The 25983-nt window shown below is 36.2% G+C and overlaps 1 protein-coding gene and 1 non-coding gene across 2 annotated transcripts in view; both read left to right on the top strand.

Annotated features, from left to right (window-relative positions):
* LOC101003002 (EGF-like and EMI domain-containing protein 1) overlaps positions 1-25983 on the top strand; it is a 559121-nt gene that overhangs the window by 190198 nt on the left and 342940 nt on the right. The window lies entirely within an intron of this gene.
* Positions 6070-6260, top strand: LOC116274071. The gene has a single exon (XR_004182546.1). It is a non-coding gene; the product is annotated as a U2 spliceosomal RNA (small nuclear RNA).

The following is a 25983-nucleotide window of genomic DNA, read 5'->3' as shown; positions in this document are numbered from 1 at the left end:
ATTAATTATATACGCCAACAGAGTTCAATTTGATTTAGTTGTATATTCAATTCCCTTTGACCGTGGTGGAACTAGGAAATAAACTTTAATTCAATTTTAAGTACAAATAATTAAATGAATTGGGCTTATGAATGAAATCTTCTCATTGGCAATGGCAGGAGGTCAATTAAGTAGTTTTACAGTATTTCTGTGAATGAAAATGCATCTCCAATTGTGTAATAAATATTCGCTGTATAGTACTGAAAACACTGTTGATTTTATTAGTCTGTCAGTTAGTCTGGAGTAGGTATTTTTGTTAAATTTACAGAAACCACTATATATTTTTGAAAGTAATATTTCTTAATATGAATTTGATGTGGAAGACTATCATCTCTTCTACTCGACCAAAATAAAACTCTGTGGAGACACTTTATATTTATTTCTTTTTACTAAAGCAATGTTTGTTTAGGTTATGTTGTGAAATATGTATAAACCATGCGTTTTTGATACTGAAATTCAGTTCAAATGTATGTTCTCTATAAACAATAAAAGAGCTCTTTCATAAATGTCCTAAAAACAATGATTCGAATCGTGCCTGAAACAGCATGATTCCCTGATTCATTTGAGTTATTTTAAAATAACTCACACAGCATTATTGCCCTTGGACTCTTCCTTCTTTTCATCAGTTGAAATGTATACTTTTAAATCATTTTTTTAATTTAACTTTCTCACTTTTTTTTCAGTATGTAACTTGTCCATCCTTTTACTGACCTTTATAAGTGGTTCTCTTTGTTATAAGAACAAAGTAACAGTGCCCTCTTACTTGATAATTATCAGGAAACTACAAGATCAAAGAAGGAATAGTTAATTTTATGTCTTCTTCTTTCTGTAAATCTTCTATGCTCTTTGATGTCACTCCTTATTGATCAGGAAAGAAAGTCTACCTCAAGTGGGGGTACGGGTCAGCAAACACAGCTTCTGAGCTCAAAGACCATCATCTAAATAAAAATAGAGATTATTTTGTTACTGACTAAGATAACTACATATGTTTATTTCTTCTGTCAAACACATAGCAATCAGGTCAAATTGAAATTATTTTCATTAAACCTCACATAATTTTTGCAATACAGTTTGAACTTGCCTATATTAATTAGCTGAGTACAAGTCCATTTCTTACAAAATAAATATATTAGGCCAAGGCCTATAACCCCTATCTCCATTTTATAATTATCTGTGCTTAGTTAGCAAGGACTGAATTCATTGTCTTAGACTTTTTTTTAGGAGCATTCTTATGCATTAGGTAGCTATTTGTTCTGCTGGATAATTTCTATTAATTAAAGTTGGTAATCCCATAAAATGAAGCCCAGGACATTCATCTCTTGAGTCATTATCTCCTTCTTTAAGTTTCGAATAATAAGCTCATCTGCCTCTTTGAAATGTCTCATGATTCAGCTGTTCAGAGAGATTGTCCATCTAAAGCAGAATGCATGAGATAATCAGACTCCTTTTCCACCTCATGGTGAAAGAGAACATTCTTTGTTTGCTTAGAAATGCTATCTAGAGATGAAATTATACATCTAATATTTTATGACCTGCCAAGTTACATAATGAAAAAAATCATTCAGGATTACTGTTTTTTTTTTTTTGTTTTTTTTTTTTTTGTCATGTTATAGTGTAATACTTATTGTTAAACAATGTAACAGGTTGACACTACCATTTGGCTTTAATGTTTGACTACCGAAAAGCTAACTGTTGATCAAATTTGTTTTTTAATTGTGGTTCCCTGGGCCACTCACACATATGCATTGAAACAGTTTATTAGTGTAAAGATTAATTGTGGTAATTTTATTGTCTTGGGATTAGATGAAGAGACCTTCAAAAACTCCTTTTGATGAAACAAGTAATAAATTGTAGAAACAGCTAGTTCTGTGGTTCAATATTTATATGTCTGTGCTAGAAGCTTTACATAAATTTGAAAACTTTTTGTAGGTTTTGCAGAGTGAAAATATGCCAATACTTCAGGCACACTTATAAGCCCGTCTTGTCTTCAGTCTGGTTGGCTATGTCCAGCAAAGTTTGATTTCTCCAGAAGGACCATTATGGTTTATTGGCTTAATGAAGCAAATTGGAAAAAGTTTTGTGCAGCACCTTTTCTGTGCTCTGGGTGCTTTATAAAATTGCAGAGTATGTTTCAGTTTTAAACAATTCCCAATGATAGGTTTATTTCCAGTGTGGCAAAACTGGACCTGAGAAAATAACTATGAGTATCTTGCACACACGCACACACACGCACACACATGCATGCACACTAGTTCTAACACCTTATGTTAACTGCCTCAGAGTACCCTCCAAGCAATAGTGAACAGAGTACTAATTTCCTTCTTTGTAAATTTTCCAGGATATCATGATCAACCTAATTGTGTGGAGAATGGTTTTGGAATCTGCTGATTAACATTTTATTATACAGGAGCTCTCTAAAAGAGAGATGTGTCCCTTATGCTGATTCTTTCTCAAAATGAAGATTTTCACAGGTAGACCATTAGTGCCAGACACTGAAGAATTCTAGTTTTCTTTGTTAAAAACAGTGTATAAAAAATTTTAAAGAATTCTTCATTTACAGAAGGAAAATAAGAGAACAATGTATGGGCCTGTTTAGTGTTTAGGTGGAGTAGAAGAGATGAATCTGGAAAATGTTGGAATATCCTTTCGGCGAACATGAATAGGAGTAGAATTCTGTCTTTTTTTGGGACGGAGTTTCACTCTTGTCACCCAGGCTGGAGTGCAGTGGCGTGATCTTGGCTCTCTTCAACCTCTGCCTCCTGGGTTCAAGCAATTCTGCCTCAGCCTCTCGAATAGCTGAGATTACAGGTGCGCCCCACTACGCCCAGCTAAGGTGTTTTGGGTTTTTTTTTTTTTTTTGTATTTTTAGTAGAGACAGGGTTTCACCATGTTGGCCAGACTGGTCCCAAGCTCCTGACTGCGGGTGATCCACGTGCCTCGGCCTCCCGAAGTGCTGGGATTGTAAGCGTGAGCCACTGCACCCGGCCTGTCCTCTCTTTTTAAGAGACAAGGTCTTGCTCTGTTGCCCATGCTAGAGTAGCTATGGCAAGATCATAACTCACTGTAGCCTTTAACTCCTAGGCTTAACCACTACTGCTGCCTCAGCTTCCCGAGTAGCTCTGACTGCAGGCACACACCACCACAACCAACTAATTAATTTAATGTAATTTTTTTTTTGAAATAAGGGGTCTTGCTATGTTGCCCAGGCTGGTCTCAAACTTCTGGGCTCAAGTGATTCTCCTGTCTCAGACTCTTAAAGTGCTGGGATTACAGGCGTGATCCCCTGTGCCTGGCCTGTCCTCTCTTATTGATGGTTATGGTTTAAAAACACTGATTCTTATGTTCTCATTAGTAGCCAAAATAGTGTTTTAAAAGATACTTTATTCTAATATTTTATAAATTTCCTTTTACAGTGTATATTAAATAATTCTGATCTGGTACTATTTAAGAGCTTCATATGTTCACTATTCCCTGAAAAAGTGAATAAAGTTTCTAGGTCTACTTATGAAGTTTATGGAAACACTTAACTTGAATTATGTGGCTAGGAACACAAGTAGAAGTATATTGTTAAAAGATAATTTAAAAATAAAATTACGGTACGTACAAATATAAAATGGACATATGCCCAAGACTTTTACTCATTAATTAATGATATAACCAGTAAGATGTTACAATTAATTCAGATGTATTTAAAGATATATGTGAGCAATAAGGAAAGCTAAAATGAATGTACACATACATGCAAAACTGCTGTGTCCACAAGGCAATAAAGAATTGCATTCCTCAGGACTCAGTCCATTTGCATTTCTATAGAGGAGTAATTTGCATTATTATCAGTTTTCTACTATTTACAGGGTTATAAAATCGCTCGAAGACAATGGAAGGCAGAAGTAACCGATAAAGACGTACTAGACAGTACATCCAGCAGAGCTTTTGCACTTCTCAAAGCATTTCCCATTTTTTTCCTGATGGTATTAATGCTGTTCACATTGCTGTCTTTCCACAAGCTTGTTCTTTAAGCAAAAGCCGGAAGTTTTTTCTATTACTTTTTATGAGTAAATATCTGAGAAAAATAATTTAGTTAGACCCCAAGTAATAATTTAGGCCACCTATTAAAAACTATGATTCTGAGATGAATAGAATATGCTTTCTGTCATCTGAGACCGTTTCTCTTATTTCAATTACTTGATATAGCATGATATGTGCTATAAGTAATTTATAAAGTATTGAGTGAGTGTGGCAGAAATTTTGGCTTGAGAGGATTAGAGAGGGTCGCTTTTAGTGATGTTAAACATTTTACATCATTGCACATGAACAAAGACCTTTTCGTATCATCCACATCTGATTCTCCTCATGCCTAACAGTTGGAACTGAAGAGAAACTTTCCTCCCTGTGAGAGAAAACTGATTGAGTGTGCTGTGCTTCATCTCATTCATATGCATGAACTTAACTTTTGTTTTGAGACAAGGTCTCATTTTCTCATCCAGGGTGGAGTGCAATGGCATGATCATGGCTCATTGCAGCTTTGACCTCCCAGGCTCGATCGATCTTCCTGCCTCAGCCTTCAGAGTAGCTGAGACTACAGGCATGTGCCATCATGCCTAGCCAATTTTTGTATTTTTTTGTAGAGATGGGATTTTGCCATGTTGCCCAGGCTGGTCTCGAACTCCTGGGTTCAAGCCATCTGCCCACCTAGGCCTCCCAAAGTGCTGGGATTACAGGCATGAGCCACTGTGCCTGGCCCATATACATGAACTTCTAACAAAAAAATTGAAGAGACCCTAGGTGGAGAATATACTAATTCAAAATATCATGTTCTGGAGATGTAGAAAAAAAACTATAATTGAAAAATGAATGAAAAAAATATTTAAATTTTAGGGGTAGGAAGTGGAAAGCCCAATTTGAAGAAAGCGGTGTGCAAACCTGGGGTCAGACAAGTACAGGAGAATACATTGAGTGTATCCTGAGTTAGTTTAGTAAAATTAAAGAGTTATTTAAAATAGATTTTAGGATGTTACTGTAATTATTGATTTCATAAGAATATATTATATTTTTCTTGCTCTACGGAATTTTACCTTGCATGTTAATATCAAAATTTATTACAGCAAACTGTTCATAACCTTTTGTTGAAACAAGGTTTGAAAGTTTCTTTGTTAATTTTCCTGAGCTCAAGGACTTACAAGGTAGGACATATAATAAGTGAATCCTGTCCTACTCATCACTAGTGGCAGATGTTTCCCCAAGATATGTTATTAGTCATAATAATAATTACAATTAAAAAAATGTCTGCTCTATTAAGTGTGCTTCTGAGGAACACTCTTTTATTTTAAAGCATAAAGCATTGTCCTATTCAGCAGAAGCCAAATCTGATACAGGCTGGTAAAATGTCCTGTATACAGTTGTTTGGGATCTCTTTGTATGGTATGTGGTAAATCACCAAAATGGAATAAAGATAGCTGAGAAATTAATATTGGCTTTTGCTAAACTAGTGACAAACTTTAAAAATGATGAATTAAATGTGCTAATTAATTGGTACTCTTGCTTTTTAAAAATTATGCAGTGGTAATCTATTGATTATTGGCTGACCATTATATAGAGATTAGGTCTTATTTCTCATCCTGCTATTTCCCACCTTTGCAACTTTCTTCTTGATGAGAAAGGGGCATCACTCCTAAATAACATTTTTATAAAACATTGCATATTCAAATTTAAAGAATAGAGTACAAGATTAAAGTGTAAAATTTTTGTAATCAGAGCTTTATTGGAAAGTTTAGTGTGTATAGGCATTGTAGATGTGGCTGTAGAATTTATGGACTCAGTTAAAAATTGTCACCTGATAAAAATGAAGTTAACAATCCATTCAAATGATGAGATTTGCATCTACAGATATATTACCACCTAAAAGCTGAGATTGCATATATTGCTGATGGACTCCTAGAAATGAATCAGGCATCTTTTAAATCTCAGTAAAATGATTATGTTTTCTTCCAGATACTATCTAAAATATCACCAGTATACGATTCCTTATCAATCACTTCTCAACCTTTTGACTAAGATCAAGTGTAGTATCTATCTTTATCAGTTTAATATCTGAGATCGCCTTTATCTAAGGACAATATATTTAATGGATTTTTGGAACAGAGAGAAGGAATAGGAGCTTGTTCTGTCCACTCCATGCCTTGACCTGGTATTGCAGGACCTCCAGAAACACTGCTCCCTCCCCTCCCACACACATAAATTCTCACCAATCTTGAGGGAATGTTAAAATAAGATGTGCTTTGACTGGCTGATAATAAGGCATATTAGAAATGAAAGAACTGTAAAGGAGTAATTTATCTTCAAATTGGGAAGCCACTTCTAGCTAGTGGATCTAAGTGTTTGGCAATATATTCTGTAGCATAAAACTAACTTAATACTTGATTTTAGACTCAGGAGACATGCATTGGGTTCCATGTTGCCTCTTGTTAATCATCTACTTTTGGAAACATTGTTGAACTCCATTCTCTTTCCTCATCTTTGAAATTAGGTTAATCACATCATAGGATAGTTGTGAGTAATAAATAAAATCATCTATTCTTATGCCTGACACACAATAAGTGCTTAATAAGTATTTATTGGCATTGCCTCTTGCTAGAATCTGGTTGGAATGATACATGAAACAACTTTGTTCCTTTGCCATGATACTTTAATACACATTCTCATCTGTGTCACCACAGGAGAGGAGTGCCACTTCCTATCACAGGGGAACCGATACTTGTGTCAGCAGTTGCTGAATAACACTAGAAAGTCTAGGTGAAATAGTAAAAAATACAGAGATGAATAGTTTAAGAAAAGCCTCTTAACTGATTCTGGTATAATTCCCTTTAATTAAATAATTGGCTTAACATAATTACGATCTTTTCTGAAGTATATTGATGACAAGAAGGTGGCCTGTGAATGAAATGTGCAATTTTTTGACTCCAGAATTATTAAAGTATAAATTGCTAAACTATAATTGTGGATTATAAATTGATCACTGATCATCTTCACCTGAGTGATTAAAGATTCAACCCTGTAGATCTGAACACCCACAGCATCAAGGTGAAGTTGCCAGGGAACTGATGATTCTCTCACACTTCTTTATCTACATTTCTGTCCAGAAATGGACTGTCCTCTTCCCTCAGAAATCCTAGCTGTCCAATCAAGCAGCCATTTCAAGCCAGAGACAGTCTTGGACACACTACACAGGTCTGACGACTAAGTGACAGCCCATCAGTGGAATGAGATGCCTTTTCTTGAAGGCTACTTACTGGTTTCCAGCAAAAAAAGGGAAAAGTTCAATGAGAGAGAACAAACTTCTAACTATGTTGTTCTTTTTGGGCACATTGTATATGCTGAAAAGTTAATGCTGTTTTTAAAGTTAATTCATGATAATTGAACCGAAGTGCTCTGAAAGTGCTGTTAGAGTCTATTTATGAACCCAGTGCCCTCTTTGTCAATTCAGTAAAAGCACCGTTCAGTAAAAGAAAAGAGAGAGAGACGGCTGCATGGTGTGCACTTAGCCATATGTGCGCCCTTTCTCTGTAAAGTATCTGTTTTTCTAAGTGCTTTTTTTTTTTTTTTCTTTTAATCTGTCTACCTCATTGAGTCAGCGGAGCTGCCAGTCCCATTATGACTCCACTTTGAGGACTGGGAAGGGCTGATAAATGTATTTTGGTCGTGATTCACCACAAATCACTTTTGTTGCTCTGAGGTGTAGGTCACTGTTGCAATTATAGTTCAGCAAGAGGAGAGCACGTGGGACAAGTGAATTAAATGAACTACTGTTTGATGATCACATTGACAAATATTTTTAAACAAATATAATGGACAGTCTTTGTTAGCACATGGAATATATTAATCGTTTCCAGGAGTGCTGTTGGGAGTGAGTCTTTCATATGAAGAATCAGCAATTCCATTTTAATGGCAAAATGTTGGTAACACCTTTATCTTCAACAATAGCAGGTTAATTGAATTGAATTATATTTTATTAAAATGATAAAATACTAAGACACTTAAACGGTGATGTAAAATATCATTTAATTACATGCAATATGGTCTCTGATAAATTAAGTGGAAAAGGAGAATACAAGATCATGTTATATATTTTGTTTTAAAAAAGTATTTCTCTATATGGAAGGATTACCAGGATATGCATATGATATTAACAGTAATTTTTTGGTAATGAGATTTAAAATTTTTCTTATTAGTTCTCTCTCTTTTTTTTTTTTTTTACTAAACATGAACTATAAGATACTGTAATAAAGTTATAAGAAAGTTGTTAAATAATTTTTTAAAAAGAGTATGTGCATGTCAAAGAAATCATGCTTGTGAACAAAAAGAAATTAGAAAGTATAAAAGGCTTATTTCAGTATTTCTAATTAGTTACCCAACTATATTACATTGTTCCTAAGAATTGAACCTTTCGGAATCCTCTGAAAGTAAAACCATATTAAAGAAAGAAACGTAGAGTAACCATGAGCATGTAGTTTGAAAAAGATACAGAAATCTCAGCTATGTGTAATTCTTTAAAAAAGAATTGAATCCATGATGGCCTCTCATTCTGAAAATGAAATAAGGCAGTATTTATTTGAAGCTAATAAATGAGAGTGTATTATTGTATGCAAAACTGCGCTTTAAAATGTTTGTAATGTAAAATGTTTATAATATAAAATATTTCATGTACTAACAGCAAATCACAGAAACAAATATGACATTAGCTTGTGGGGGGAGTTTGAAAGTTCCAGATGCTAGAATTGGCTGAGGCTCTTTGCAGCACCGTCCAAATAAAAGTGGATAAGCTGAGGGATTTACACTGGTGATAATGGAAGGAACATGGAGTCAGAATGGCTTTCTATATACCTATGGCTTGTGTGACCTCTTTGGGCCTTGGTTTTTTAATCTTCAAATGAGAGAAAATAATACATACCTATTAAAGTTGTTAAATAAAAAGCATATTTAAAGTGCCTAGGAAAATGCTTGCCAAATAGCAGTGATTCAATGAATATTAGCTCTGTACTTGAATTTGGAGTCTCCCTTGGTGACTCAAATTTAATTACTAAAAACGCTAATGGCTTCAGAAGTAGCCATTTAAGAGAGTGAATTCACAGCAGGGAGAAAAACTTGAGCAGTTATTCTTCCACAGAACTCCATGAACAGGTCTTGGGATATTTTATTCAATTTAAAACCAAAGGGCTATGGAACAGTGAGTTTTCAAATTTCTATCATTTGTTTGGGTTCATATTTGACTTTGGTAAGTTCACCAATATGGATTCTTTTAGCTAAAGAACAAGTTGGATTTTCATCATAGAAACTTCATATTCAGTAGATTAACTTGATTGGCAGCCATTCTAAGGGAGAGATTCAGAAACAGAATAACAAGTCTGTGGCAATTTAAGACTGAACTACTGAATGAGGAAATCAGGATCGAATTTCGTCATGATGACATCTATTAGACTTCCATGATCATTATCTCAAGAAAAAAAAAATCATGGCTCTATTCAAGAGAAGAATTGTTGTAGAGGAAAGGAAGTGCTAAAACAGTTTTATGAAATTACATTCTGAGGTGTTATACAAAATAGTACTCTCTCTGAAATGTAATTTGCCTTTAAACTATTCAGAAGAGTCTGAATGGTGATTGTTACCTGAGTTTTTATCCAAAAGTTCAGTGATGGAGCAGCATCTGGGCCTAGCCCCATCTCTAGTGGCACATCCTGAGTGACTAAGACATAGATATGAAAGCTTTATCTGGGGTTACAGGGATCCAGTGGATTCATTCAGCTTACAAAAGCAGAATCCTATTGGTTTCCAGTCTTCTTTGAATCTGTTTTGTTTTTAAATCATTGCAGCCTGCCAGGCGCAGTGGCTCACACCTGTAATCCTAGCACTTTGGGAGGCCGAGGTGGGAGAATCACCTGTCAGGAGTTCAAGAGCAGCCTGGGCAACATGACAAAACCCCATCTCTACTAAAAATACAAAAACTATCTAGGCGTGGTGGTGTGTGTCTGTAATTCCAGCTACTTGGGAGGCTGAGGCAGGAGAATCACTTGAGCCCGGGAGGCAGAGGTTGCAGTGAGCCGAGATTGTGCCTTTGCACTCCAGCCTGGGCAACAAGAGCAAAACTCAATCTCAAAAAAGAAAAGAAAAGAAAAAAAAAAAATCATTGCAGCCTAAATGTCCTTTTACCTGTTTCTAAGTCACAATAATTCTGAAGTGATCATTTCACGAGCTACAACAAAAATATTCTCCAGAGCTATCAGGCTAAAACAAAGCAGTTCTGTGATTGTAAAAAAGCTTTAAACATCTGAATTTGGTTGGGGAAAAGAGCACGTTGTAGTATCTTTTCAGGATTGTAAAGCACATATAAATGGATGGTATTGGACATATGGAATTGTTCATTTTACAGAATACTTACTATCAGATGTTCTTAAATAACAGGATGAAGAACACATGCTTAATTAGCTCAATTGTCTATGGATAACTGTGTTGATGCTCAACTTTTCTTTCAGTTTCCAGTTTAGGATGCCATATAATGCTTGTATATTCTGCTTTAATAAAATCATCTAGCACCACTAAAATCCTGCCATAGTGCATCGAAATATTTCTACTCAGCAACACTATTATCACTTAAAGCTGCAGGCAGTCCTTAAACTACAATTTCATGGGCTATATTTTGTGGACATTGTATTCTACAAATTTATTCAATCATGAACACATTTTCTCAATGCTTTTATTTGATAAAACATAGCCTTTAATATTACATATAATAGCGTTAGTAATTCTTTTTTTTTAAGACATGAGAAATTATTTTATTTTAATATTTTAACTGAACAACAGGTTTCAATCTTTAAGTTGACTGAAAATGTCTAATCTCAAGTTATTCATAAAGAACTGACCATAAACCCATAGAGACAGAAAGTAGATTGGTGGTGATGTGGGGCAACGTGTGGGACTTAGGAGTGAATATATATGGGCACAATATTTGTTTGTTTTTTGGGATGTTGGAAGTGTCTAAAATTAGATTTTGGTATTGCTTACACCACTCTGTTAATGTACTGAAAATCATTGAATTGTGCATTTAAAATGAATACATATTTTGATGAAGTTAACAGAAGAATGCATAGTATTCCATGGTGTATATGTGCCACATTTTCTTAATCCAGTCTGTCACTGATGGACTTTTCAGTTGATTCCAAGTCTTTGCTATTGTGAATAGTGCCACAATGAACATACGTGTGCATGTGTCTTTATAGCAGCATGATTTATAATCCTTTGGGTACATACCCAGTAATGGGATGGCTGGGTCATATGGTACGTCTAGTTCTAGATCCTTGAGGAATCGCCATACTGTTTTCGATAATGGTTGAACTAGTTTACAATCCCGCCAACAGTGTAAAAGTGTTCCTATTTCTCCACATCCTCTCCAGCACCTGTTGTTTCCTGACTTTTTAATGATTGCCATTCTAACTGGTGTGAGATGGTATCTCATTGTGGTTTTGATTTGCATTTCTCTGATGGCCAGTGATGATGAGCATTTTTTCATATGTCTGTTGGCTGTATGAATGTCTTCTTCTGAGAAATGTCTGTTCATATCCTTACCCACTTTTTGATGGGGTTGTTTTTTTCTTGTAAATTTGTTTGAGTTCTTTGTAGGTTCTGGATATTAGCCCTTTGTCAGATGAGTAGATTGCAAAAATTTTCTCCCATTCTATAGGTTGTCTGTTCACTCTGATGGTAGTTACTTTTGCTGTGCAGAAGCTCTTGAGTTTAATTAGATCTCATTTGTCAATTTTGGCTTTTGTTGCCGTTGCTTTTGGTGTTTTAGACATGAAGTCCTTGCCCATGCCTATGTCCTGAATGGTATTACCTAGGTTTTCTTCTAGGGTTTTTATGGTATTAGGTCTAACATTTAAATCTCTAATCCATCTTGAATTTACCTCATTTTATTTATTTATTTATTTATTTAATTTTTTTTTTATTATACTTTAAGTTCTAGGGTACATGTGCATAACGTGCAGGTTTGTTACATATGTATACTTGTGCCATGTTGGTGTGCTGCACCTATTAACTCGTCATTTACATCAGGTATAACTCCCAATGCAATCCCTCTCCCCTCCCCTCTCTCCGTGATAGGCCCCGGTGTGTGATGTTCCCCTTCCCGAGTCCAAGTGATCTCATTGTTCAGTTCCCACCTATGAGTGAGAACATGCGGTGTTTGGTTTTCTGTTCTTGTGATAGTTTGCTGAGAATGATGGTTTCCAGCTGCATCCATGTCCCTACAAAGGACACAAACTCATCCTTTTTTATGGCTGCATAGTATTCCATGGTGTATATGTGCCACATTTTCTTAATCCAATCTGTCACTGATGGACATTTGGGTTGATTCCAAGTCTTTGCTATTGTGAATAGTGCCGCAATAAACATAGGTGTGCATGTGTCTTTATAGCAGCATGATTTATAATCCTTTGGGTATATACCCAGTAATGGGATGGCTGGGTCATATGGTACTTCTAGTTCTAGATCCTTGAGGAATCGCCATACTGTTTTCGATAATGGTTGAACTAGTTTACAATCCCGCCAACAGTGTAAAAGCGTTCCCATTTCTCCACATCCTCTCCAGCACCTGTTGTTTCCTGACTTTTTAATGATTGCCATTTTAACTGGTGTGAGATGGTATCTCATTGTGGTTTTGATTTGCATTTCTCTGATGGCCAGTGATGATGAGCATTTTTTCATGTGTCTGTTGGCTGTATGAATGTCCTCTTTTGAGAAATGTCTATTCATATCCTTTGCCCACTTTTTGATGGGGTTGTTTGTTTTTTTCTTGTAAATTTGTTTGAGTTCTTTGTAGGTTCTGGATATTAGCCCTTTGTCAGATGTGTAGACTGCAAAAATTTTCTCCCATTCTATAGGTTGCCTGTTCACTCTGATGGTAGTTTCTTTTGCTGTGCAGAAGCTCTTTAGTTTAATTAGATCCCATTTGTCAATTTTGGCTTTTGCTGCCGTTGCTTTTGGTGTTTTAGACATGAAGTCCTTGCCCATGCCTATGTCCTGAATGGTATTAACTAGGTTTTCTTCTAGAGTTTTTATGGTTTTAGGTCTAACATTTAAGTCTCTAATCCATCTTGAATTAATTTTCGTATAAGGAGTAAGGAAAGGATCCAGTTTCAGCTTTCTACTTATGGCTAGCCAATTTTCCCAGCACCGTTTATTAAATAGGGAATCCTTTCTCCATTTTAGCGTTAGTAATTCTTATGGTCATCTAGTTATTGAATGACTGTTTTAGGTGTCATGGAGTCAAATGCTTATGATGTCAAAAGTAGGAAGAGGTGATAACTGTTTTGAAGTACAAAATGTGCGCCTACCACTCAGCTCCTGAGGATGCCATGCAGCGACAGGGGCCTAATGCGTGCATGTACATTTGTTTCCCGTTGCTGCTATAATAAATTTCCACAACCTTGGTGGGTAAACAAAACAAAACACCAGTTTATTATCTCATAGTTCTCAAAAGTGAGAAGTGTGAAATGGGTCTCAGTGAGCTGAAGCCAGGGTGTTGGCAGGGCCGTGTTCTTCCTGGAGGCTCTGAGGGAAAATCATTTCCTTACCTTGTACATCTTCTAGAGGCTGTCCATATTCGTTGGCTCTTGTACCCCTCATCTTCTAAGTCAAACATGGTGTATGAAGTCTTTGACCTTGCATCACCCTGACGCTGATTCTTCTGCCTCCCCCTTTCACATTTAAAGGACCCTTGTGCTATTACATTGGGCCTACCTGAGTAATCCAGGATAACCTCGTTATTTTAAAGTCAGTTTATTAGCAACCTTAATTCCTCTTTGCCATGTGTGTTACCATTTTCTAAAGACACAGAACCAATAGGATCTGTATAAATCTATATCAGAAGAGATTTATTATAGGAATTCTCTTACTCGGTTATGGAGGATGAGAAATTCTTTTTTTTGCAAGCTGGAGAACCAGTAAAGCCAGGGTGTTATTCAGTTCAAATATGGAAGCCTCAGAATGAGGAGCTGATGGTGTAAATCCTGTCCCAAGTCTGAAAGCCCAACAGGCAGGAGCACTGATGCTCAAGGGAAAGAGAGAATGGATGTCCCAGCTCAAACAAAGAGAGTGAATATGCCGGTTGCACTTTTTTTGTTCTACTAAGTCCCTCAGTTTGTTGGATGATGCCCGTCCACATTGGTGAGGGCAATCTTCTTTGTTTAGGCCACTGATTAACTTACTGTCTTCCAGGAGAACCCTCACAGATGCAGCTAGAAATAATGTTTTACCAGCTATCTCAGTATCCCTTATCCCAGTCAAGTTGGCACATACAATTTACCATAACATCATGTAACATACCATATTCACAGGTTCTGAATATTAGGATGTGAATCACAGAATGCATTTCTATTTTTTGGAGAAGCTGGGATACCATATTTTAGGTGAAATCTCTGGATATTTAAATGTTTGACTCTATGAGATACATAGCATCTCAGTGAATCTGTTTTGGCCTATAGGCTGCCTGTTTATAGCCACCAGTATATTGCATGCCTGACTCTATGCAGAGTATCTGTGTTTTCTCACTCATGGTTTTTAAATCTAACTGAGAAAGTAAACATTTAAAAATATCCATAAAACAGTATTTTAACAACACAGTACAAGAAACATGATATGGGGCTTTGGGAATGATCCTTGTAGGGTGAAGCAAGATAGGTCCTTAAAAAAAAAAAAATGATGTATTTGGATGAGCAAAACGGAATTTAGAAGACATGTAAAAAATGTGGTGGTTGGGTGGAACAAGACTGTCAGCAGCAAGGATGGGAAAGACGCTTGGGACATCAAAAGTCTGGTCTTGCTGGTTTAAGAGGAATGAAATTGAGGATCATTTATCTGATAAAATGAACCAAGTAATACACAGTTTTCAATGCTTTCTTTAGAGTTTAGCTTTATTTCATGAAGCAATAAATTTTTGTGGTAAGTTCTTGAGCCAGAGAAATAGTTGGATATAAGATTAGATAAAAATGTTTTTTTAAGAATTATCACAACAGAGATGAAAGCACAAAGACCAGAAAGATGACTGTTTTGTTCTCCAGGTGTGCAATAATGAGAAAACTAGACTAGGGTTCTCAAAGTGGGTTGAAAAAAATCTGAAAAGACATTTCAAAGAAAGAATCAGCAAGACATGATGAATGACTGGCTGTGAGGTGTTAATAAAAAAAAAAGATAATAAAAGTTGAGATATGGGTCTAGGAGCACAGAGGAATCATTGATTGAGGTTTATAGATTTGGGTGATTAATATCATTGAATTAAATGCATTTTTTTTTTTCAAGAGAAAAGTGCTTGAGGCCAAGAACCAAGCTTAAAGAGATGCCTACATTAGATCAATGGGAAAAAGGTAAGGGAATAAAAGCGGAAGGAAGAGTGGAAACATCTTTACACAGCGTTCCAACACCCAAAGGAAGGGGAATTTTCAAGGTAGAGAAAGAAGGATTCCATGATGACAAATAACATGTTTTTGCAGTGTGAAAATTGCTTGACTGATACAGAAATAGAGAAGGATAAAGAAAACTTGTTTAAAAGAGTTTTTATTGGAATTTGAGGCAGAAGTGAAATGTTATTTAAGGGAAAAAGATGAATTTCATGATTTTGCAGGCTTGAAATGCTTAAAAGATAGAAATAAAGGCCAGTAGAATGATTAAATGCAATGTTCCTGAAGATGGAGTGGAGTAGGCAGCTTTGAAGGGCCTATCAGGTCACAGTTTCATCAGTGAGATGTGCTCATTTTACTCCTTTGAGCCAGTGAACCTCTTTTCTACTTTATGACAATACTCTATTGACTACAACAGATTCTGACTGGCCTGACTTAAGCTAGGCCAATCAGAATCTCTCTCCTGGAAATTTCTTATTGGGCCTGAGAAATTTATTTATTTATGTGGGTGACATAAAATGTAGCCATATGTACTCAGGCTCTGAATGCACTATGTGTATGCCCATCACAGCAATTAGAATAGTGGGAGAGGGAAAAAGCAAGAGGGGCATAAAGAAATCGGGCTGACAGACAAGAAAGGACAGAAAGAAGCAGACATTGCCCACATTCCTGCTGGCTGTCCTGTTTCTGCTCTGAGTTCCTTCTAAGGTTTCTCCCGTCTACTAGATTTCTGTCATTATCCCATTATCTTCCCTGTACATCTTCTTGGATTAAACAAGGTTGAAGTGATTCTCTTATTTTTAATCAAAAGAGTAATGAATAAGACACTAGAAAAAGTTAAATCAAGAATACTGGCTCACATTTTGAGGACACCTCTTCCTCAAGTAAGAAGGCAGTGGAGAGGACTGGCACAATGAATGATCTGGAAAACTGGAAAACTCAAAGTGGTACTTTGGAAGGCTCATGTTCTTCATGATTAGTACAAGCCTCAGTGTAGAGGATGCTGCTTCTGAGAATGTCTCCTTAAACCACTACTCTGGCTGAAGTACCCTTTCAATATGTTACTTCTAACATATTACTGTGAATATTCCTATCACGGCACTTATTATACTATATTTAAATTGTTGGTGAACTTATCTGGAGCAGACTCTACACTTTAAGCTGTATAGAGTCAGGGATTATGTATATTTGTTGAAATAATAATTCATATCTTCCCAGTGGAGACCAATACTTGTTCATTTTGCACAGTGTAAGCAAAGCCTCATTAAGTTAAAACAGCTCTTCCCTGAGAAGTTTAGAGTAGAAATTTAGAGTTGATCCTTGCAATGTCATAAGAACATGCCTAAAGATTGTAAATATGTTGTTTAATCTGTTAGTACAATGATGAAATGTTTAAAGATGTATTTAGGGATTTATTTTGGGAAGTTGATGATTATGAAAAATAACTACTTACAAAAGCTATCTAAAATATTACTACATGATCATGTTAGGGTTCTAGATCTAAGTATAAATATGGAAGGCAAGGAAAAAGATGGAAGTTTCCTAATGATTTAATGATTGCTTTGGCAAAAATATTTTTAATAAGGAGTATAATGTACATTTAGGGGAAAGTATGATAATAAAATCAGGGGAAGGAACATAGCCAGCTCACAAAATAGGTTGAGCACTTGACTAGTCTACACTAGTAGTTTCTAGCTCTTGTAAGCTTTAGATCAAGAAGTTTATCCAAGCAGGTCTCCAAGCCCATTGGTACAACAAGAGATATTCACTTCTTTTAATGATCTCAAAGAAATAAGCATGTAGTTCTTAACAATAAGGCCAGAGGCTTTTGATGGAATAATGTGTAGCAGTGATGTTACTATGGACATAATTGAAGTCTACTATGACATTTTTTTGGATTAAACTGTAAAATAAATGGCAAACTTAACCATTTTTCCAAGGCTTGACTATGCACTAGACACTATGCTACAGGCCTTAGACAAATTTGTCGTCTCATTAGAACTAATTTTAGCAGAATTGACTTAAGTGTTTGAAAATAATTTTGAAGATGTAAAGTTTTTGCTCCTTAAAATATGAACACATTTATTCATTTATACTCATATTGTGCTTTATCTTTAACCTACACAGAAAAGCAGCCAACGCATAACAGGGAGGCCACCATGTCATTCAGGTCAGTGTTGACAGGTGTCAGATTGTCAGTCTTTCTTGGTCTTCCTGCACACACTCGATCTATCTCAATCAATTCTTTCTCCTCATTGAAACTCATTCCATCATCTTCTGGACATATTGATCTTCAGTCATGCACATACTCATCATATTCTTCATGGTGTTTCTGCCTGCAGGCCTCTCCTTCTCATTATTTCTATATTGGTGACTCTGTCCTCACAGCTGATACCAATCATGCTTCTTACAAGTACATTTCAAAGGCATGGATTCTCTAGTGTTTCACTCACAGGAAAATAACACTGGTTTCTCTCCTTTGTACCTGCAGTATAGATTCACTTAGCTGCTTTAATTTTACTGCTAGTCAAAATTAAAAAAAAACTTTTATGAAATTTCATGCATTTTCAACCCCTCTACACATTCCCTTTTCACATTATACACAAGTGGAAAGAGAAGAGTTTCATGTAAAGAACACACAAAACAATTGTACCACATAAAAAAGAAAGAATCAATATTAATCATGACCTGCAGTCATACTACCTTTGGCTATGATCATCTCAGAGCTCCAGAGAGGGGCTCAGCTGGCTGCATTTTTTAAAGGAGGACCCTGTGGGAGAGCCAAGAGGTGATCAGAAACACTTCTGGGGATTCTGCTTGTGACACTTCATGCTGGCAGTTCTGCAAAACAGCCTTTCTTGAGAGATTATGTATGCTGACTGGATTGCTAGTAGAAATTCTCACAAGATTGGCACTAGTCTATCGTGATCAGGGTAGATTGATTCTGCCTTACCTATTGGATAGATTCTTTAAAACATTGGGTCTAACTAGATTCAAGAAAAAATAATAGCAACAACAACAGTTAAACCTGATTGAAATGTTATGATACAGCTGCTATGCAGCCTGCTTCATCTCATTAAATCCTCAAAAATGTAAATTAGCTTCTCTCCACATATTATAGGTGAGGAAGTTGTGGCTTAGAAAATTAAGAATCATACTTCATCAATTTTGAGATGCACATTTTTCACATTTTAACACCTCTGAAATCGGACTGCTTCTTAATATTGATGTATCTTATGAAGATAACTGGCAGTTTTGTTTGATTTTTCTGAGTGCCAGAAAAAATACTAGTGTATATTAAATTCAATGATGGTTTAGGTTTTACAAAATATGGTGTCTTGTCCAAGGTCATCCAATTAACATGTGGCAGAACTGACTGGAAATCCCATGCTGTGTTATCAAATGTTACACCTCCAAGAAAGGAAAACTAGAGACTAGGTGGAGGTGCCGCAGCTCATTAGAGGTAGTATGTTCTTGAAGTGTTGACAATCTTTCCACTGGATGAGATGGCACTGATAAAAGATTTCTAAAGACCTTTCCTATTCTGGCCCCAGTTTTTAGGGAGAGCAATTATTCAGGCTACAGGGAGCTATCTCAGTGGCTAGAGGGAGAGAATAACCTTGGAAATTTCTTTTAGTTTTCAGTCCTTCTGATTCTCATGTTTGATATGAAGATAAACAGAGGAACTTTGAGCCTCTTTGCATTCTTTTTGCTTTTAGAATCTTGTATTCTCTGAACTTTCTCTACACTGTCTTCTATAGTCCTTAGCAGTCCTTGAATATACAGGTTATCCTCCCAGGATTTATAACCTAATTAATCAATGACAAGGGCAGCCATCTCTTTGCTTAGGGACAGATAGTTTTCTGTTACATATTAGGAAATGTGTCTCAGAAGGCATTTATCTGTCTTTACCTGCCATTCATATTGAGGAGTGAGAGTGAGAAAAGCAATAAATGTTTTTTCCTCTTCTGTTTCGTCATCCTTTGTATGGCTTCTCATGTTTCACTGCCTCTTGTTTTAGTAGCACCTCAGAATGCCTGCCAGTCTGTTTTTGAGACAGTTTATTGGCTGTGATACTAAGAAACATACAACTTATGTTTCTTAACTTTTTTCCTGCTGTATTTCCCTTTCCAAATTAATACCACAAATGACAACCATTTAAAAAGTGGGAACGTGTCCAGAGAGCTGAGGAAAAAATAATGTAATCCAGACTTCTGTGATATAATGTTAATGAAATATTTTGGTATGCTGAAACCTCAATTTAACATTGTCTTGGTAAGTGAAACTGTCTTGTAATGAGTATCTTTAAGTCACAAAAACTCTGGAAATGTTTCCAAAGATAATAAAAGTTCCATAATACCAAACTTCATCCTGGGACAAAATGTATATATAATTCCAAATGTTTAATGCTCTTTCTTTCAAGGATCAATCTCACTTCAGTTATGACCTCAAAGTTCTTTTTGCCCTTTGATAAAGGTAAATGCTAATCTTGGGAATCTTCATATATATAACAGTGTAATTTCTCACAACATGGATAGTCTTAAGACCAGAAATTAGAGAATAAATTATATGACTCTTGTAACAGCTTTTTTTTAATCACAAGAAATTTTTCTATAATTTTTGAATTGTTTTAGATTCATTGTGTGCCTGGGATTTTTTTTAAATCCTGCCTGCTAAAAGAAAAAGGTCAGATTTCCATTTACAAGGAGGTTTGTAAGTTTCCAAACAACAGAAGTTATTTCTTGATCCATTTTTCTCCTGCGTGAATTGTACTTTCTCATTACTTGTTTGCCATCCAGTTAATGTACATCCAGTTTTGTTTTCTCACTTCTGTTGAGAAATATTATTGAGTGATTAGTTCAGTTTTATGCTATTATCTAATGCATCACACATATGTAATTGAAACAAAATGCTGCTGCATATAGACTTGTCTGAGTAGGTGCTTCAGTAATTTCTCAAAAAGAATTTGTGTAAGCCTCATTCCTCCAGAAACAAAGATCACTGGTTCATCAGTGTAATTTGTAAGACTAAGTGAAAAAAAAAATGTAAGCTTACACTTGAAGGTGAGAAAGTCAGTCTCCTCTTCCAATAGTTAATGGACAGGTGAGTTCCAAGGGATTGCCGCCTAGGGCACTAGACACCTGGATTTGGGGTGGACAAGAATTGACTGCTGGCTGCATCATGGAACTGCCAGGCCACCTGACTGTGATGCTTGCCTGATCAGCCTTCCTGTGCCCACACTCAGGTCCCCCTTCTTCACCAGACCTAGACGCTGCCACCCTGTGTCTAGGGTAGTGGGCTGGAGATGAGGCTGAGAGGGAGAAGAAAGAATTCGTCTATGGGAGGCACTACATGTTGTGTGCCAGAACTCCAAGCTTGTGTTGCATACATACTCCATTGGCCCCTTGGACTTTACTTACAAAGCACAAACTCAATTTCAAGATGACCACAGAGGAGAATATTAAGCCCATTTGCCACCGCACTGGTTGCGAGCCCACAAAGCCATCCCTAAAGATAACCACTATTTCTGTTGTGAACCACATACTTCAAGTACAGTATTATTTGCCTAATGTTTCAAATAGTTATTTACAAACATTTCTGCCCACTAGATTATAATCTATGGAGCAGTGTGATAAAATGAGTGATATCTTTCTTGGGATTTTTGTTATAGTTTTATGGCTGCTGCACTGCAAATAATAGACTTATTAATTGGACAAGCACAGAAAATAAAAATATGTGACGCAAGGAATATTAAACCGGATTTTCTAGTTTATTTAAATCAAGAATGGTATACTTACAGGTACCATTTGCAAATATCTGCTTGAATGTTATGTTGCTTTTCAGGTTTGATGGCACAGAAAGAGTATAAGGAAGTTGATTATTGTCATCTGAGAGTGGTCCTGTGCTAATTGAGTGCTTTTCAACCCTTATTGCAGGTTGCAGTCACAATCATTTTGGAATTATTTTATAAACATTATGCATGGGCCCCTCACTGAGAAATTTTGATTTAATTGACAAGTAGGTGAGGGCCTGGTCACTAATCCTTTTCAGAAACTCATAGGAGAAAGGGGTATGACGGGAGGGGTTGAAGCTCGTGTCAGTTTGGGTAGTCAACTGGAGTGTCTACACATGGCCTCTCCATGGGGCTTGGACTTCTCAGAACCTGGCAGTTGGGTTCTGAGAAACAGTCTCCCAAGAGCAAATATTGCAAGAGGCCCAGGTAGAAGCTGTGAGGCTTCCTGTGACCTAGCCTTAGAAATTCCAAAACATTCCTTCTGTCACATTCTATTTGTCAAGCAAGTACTAAGGCCAAGTCAGATACATCAACAGAGAAATTAAGTTCCACCTCTTGTTGGTGGAATGTCAGGATCATATTAGAGAAAAGCATGTGGGATGTAAAATATTGTTGCAGTTAACTTTGAAAAATACAATCTGCCATGAAGTGTTATAGCCCTTTAAAGTCATTTTAGGCAGAACTACAATATTAAAGGGAAAAAAGTCAAGGAAATAGCTCAAGATGGGGTTTGTTCTCATGTTTGAATTCTCTAACTAGGCTTTTAAGAGTTACCAGCCTGTGATTTCTAACTCTGATTGTAAAAAGTCTATTCATTTTTAAATTTTTTTGTGATGGTAAAGTTACATTGCTGAGTTATAAGAAATGAAAGCAGTGCTAAATTAAATAGCAAAATCTCTTTGTGCTACTATATTTTCCTTCCCAGCTCTACTTCAATAAAGGTAATATATAAAATCTAGGATGTAGAAGAATAGTCAATTCAACTTCCTAACTTTATGTTTGTGTATTCAAAAATATGGAACACTGAAAAGCCTAAATTTTATCAAATCTTACCTTGACTTGACCTCTTGGTAATTACTTTATCAATTAGGGTATTAATTCTTTGTTGAACTTGATTCATTACAGCCACCAGGTTTATTTAGCAACAGGTATTCATCCACACCTGCCTGGCTTCATGTCTTTCCTGGGCATGGTAATGTTCTGGAACTTTGCAAAGGAAGACGCATTTAGGTTCAGTCTTTAGAATCCCAGTGGTATTGTTTTGATGCTACAAATGTTTACTCAAAGTTAGAAAACAGTAACAAAGTTTCCTCATTCAGCATATGTATAATATCTATTGAGCAACCTAAACTTATTTAGGCAACCTAAAATGAGTGTAGAGTAGATATAATATGCAGATATTTTATGTGACTCTAAGGAATATTCACCTTTGGTGAGAGCACACTCAGCGGTACTAAATGAGGGATGCAGAAGCATCTGTGCCTTCATTTTATCATACAGAAATTTACACTTAACTCATATTTTCTTTCCAAGAACTATGAACTATAATTAGTAGTGGAATCCTTGGCGTAGATCACTAGGCCAGTCTTGAAGTATAAGTTGGCACATTCATTTCAGTGGCAAAGATTCAGCCATAAGGAAGAATCATGAAATTAAGTGTACTTGAAAGCAGTCGGAGTTACTGATACAATGTAGAGGTGTTAATCTCTTACTATTCTGAACATTTTTTTTCTAAGAGGTTCTCCGCTTACATTGCCACATGATCTTAATATTTTTATTTGCCTTTTTAAAAAGAAACATCAGTACTCCTCAGTTTCCCTTCATCTTGACATCTCTTTGACTTTTATAAATGCAAGGATGAAGACTTTCCTACTCCCCACTTTTCAGTGTTTTCCTAAGTTTAGGACCACCTCCTTCAATAGTACTCAGTACTCACAGAAAAGAAGGTCCTTAGACCTACTATATAACTATAGAATCAGTAAAATGCTGACAAATCTACATTTCAACAAGTTACCCCGGTGATTCTCACAAGAAATTTTGAGGCTCGCTGCCCTAGAGTCTTGCTAGCTTACATGCAGTCTTAGGACCAGTAGATTGGACATCATTTGGGAGCTTGTTAGAAATGCAGACTCTCAGGCCCCACCCCACGTCTGCTGGATCAGAACCTGTATGTTAACAAAATGCCCCAGTGATTGGTGTGCACTTAATGTATGAGACATGCTCATGTGGAGAGAAAGTTAAGTCCAAATTCCTCAACATGTCAAACATAGCTCAACATGTTTACTTCCTGTGTTTCCGGCTCCTCCTTCTGCCCCTACATGGGGGACATTCTACCTGAACCATTCCCCTATGAAGATAAACCTTTTAAAATTGCAGATATGCTACCAATTTTGAGCTACAAAATGGAAATTTTCTATGGCTCAACATCAATGTGTGCAGTTCCTTTTATTTAGGGTTACTATTTCATGGTTCTTTTTATTAAGGGTTACTATTTCATGATTTCTTGCCTTTGGACATGTTGAACTTCCGCTACAATGACCTCTCTTCTCACTTGGTATATCGTCATTCATTCTTGAAGACAAACCTTTTATAAAGCTTGCTTCACATATGTACATCTGAGATCCTGAAGAATTTTTTTTTTGAGACAGGGTCTCGCTCTGTTGCCCAGGCTGTAGTGCAGTGGCGTGATCTCGGTTCACTGCAAGCTCTGCCTCCTGGGTTCATGCCATTCTCTTGTCTCAGCCTCCTGAGTAGCTGGGACTACAGGTGCCTGCCACCATGCCTGACTAATTTTTTGTATTTTTAGTAGAGACAGGGTTTCACTGTGTTAGCCAGGATGGTCTCGATCTCCTGACCTCGTGATCCACCTGACTCGGCCTCCCAAAGTGCTGGGATTACAGGCGTGAGCCACCGTACCTGGCCATATTTCACATTTTCTTATTTTAACTGTATTCTCTGACACAACAAATCTACTACTAATGATGGAAGCTTTTGTTATGATTTCCCTTATAATAATACCAAAAGAAAACAGAATAAAAATATATTTTCTAAATTTTAATATAAATAAAAGTGATATATAAGCACACTTGCATCATGCAAATTGTATATTCCTGCATTGCAGCTAATTATGGTCTTAGTTAACAAAATTATGTCTGTAAGGGAAATGTCCATGTTTCTGAGGTTTGAAGCCTATGGTATATTCTTTTTATGAAATGGTAGCTCTTCTTAAGATGACAATAGGCATCCCTACATTTACTAATTTTGTAACTATATTGTGTTGCTGCCTCTACTAATGTAGGAGAGGGTTGGCAGGTCACCCTTGATTTTATTCCAGAAGAAAGAGGAAACTAGAGAACAGCTTTACATCTCAAGTTTTTCTGCTGCGATATAACTATAACAAAGACCACAGCTTGGATAGATTTCAGTTTGGCTGGGGAATGCATACTTCACATATGCTCTTTGACTTTGGCAATGTTATCTCTCAGGATTTTCCTTTTGGATAGCAGGTTTTTTTTTTTTCCAGATGAATATATTCTTTATGAAAATGAGATCTTAATCTTTAACTCCAATACTGCAAAATCACACATATACTATATTTATGGAAAAAAAAAAACTATGAGAAATTTTCACTATATACAAAATACTAACAGATAAATTTATCCAAATTGCCTGGCCAGAGAATATCTGAACAATTCACATTATCCACTTCAATAAATAAAAACTCCTTTTATTATTTCTTTCTGCTTACAAAAGTAATGTTTGTTTCTTATACAAACTATAAATCCATCAGTGATATAGGAGAAAGTTCAAGCTCATAGTTATAATCATTGTAAATATTTTATCATATATTTCAGATTTATTTTTCTGCAAATACTGTGATATATATGTTATGATCTATATAAAGCATAAACAACTAGTACTAAAATGCACTGTAGGGAATCTACATATTTCCAGAATAGAACTACAAAGCAGTTTTGATCAATGGTCATGCTATATATTGGCCATAACCTGCTCCTGAAGGGAAGGGAATGTACTATTTTTCTCTTTGTGTTTTGCATGCATATAACTGTTATATTTTACTAATATATACCATGAGCAGTAAAATACTAGAAATCAATGTAGTATTAAATGAAATGCTTCCCCCAGTGTTTCATTTAATTCTGTAATCTTTTTCTGAAATATTAAGAAGTTTTCATGTTTATCCTTATTCACGAACAAATAATTTGTATACTTTTTGAAAAATTATTAGTTATTTTTCTTGCTTATTGGGGAAGAAAAGTTGTAAATTGAGAACACTAATGCTCTAGTGTCGCTTCAAAAATATTGTTTCGGCCGAGCGTGGTGGCTCTCGCCTGTAATCCCAGCACTTTGGGAGGCTGAGGCGGAGGGATCACAAGGCCAGGAGATGGAGACCATCCTGGCTAACAAGGTGAAACCCCGTCTCTACTAAAAATACAAAAAATTAGCCAGGCGCGGTGGCGGGCGCCTGTAGTCCCAGCTACTCAGGAGGCTGAGGCAGGAGAATTGCGTGAACCCGGGAGGCGGGGCTTGAAGTGAGCCGAGGTGGTGCCACTGCACTCCAGCCTGGGCGACAGAGCGAGACTCCGTCAAAAAAAAAAAAAAAAAAAAAAAAAAAAAGTTTCTAAAGAAAGAAATAGAAACTAATGTTTACTTTTTAGTGGGCTTTATTAAGCAAGAAACTATTAC

This window comes from Papio anubis, chromosome 2 (assembly GCF_008728515.1).
Source record: "Papio anubis isolate 15944 chromosome 2, Panubis1.0, whole genome shotgun sequence".
Lineage (NCBI taxonomy): Eukaryota > Metazoa > Chordata > Mammalia > Primates > Cercopithecidae > Papio > Papio anubis.
The sequence above is the reverse complement of the archived record's forward strand: the minus strand, read 5'-3'. Positions and strand labels throughout refer to the sequence as shown.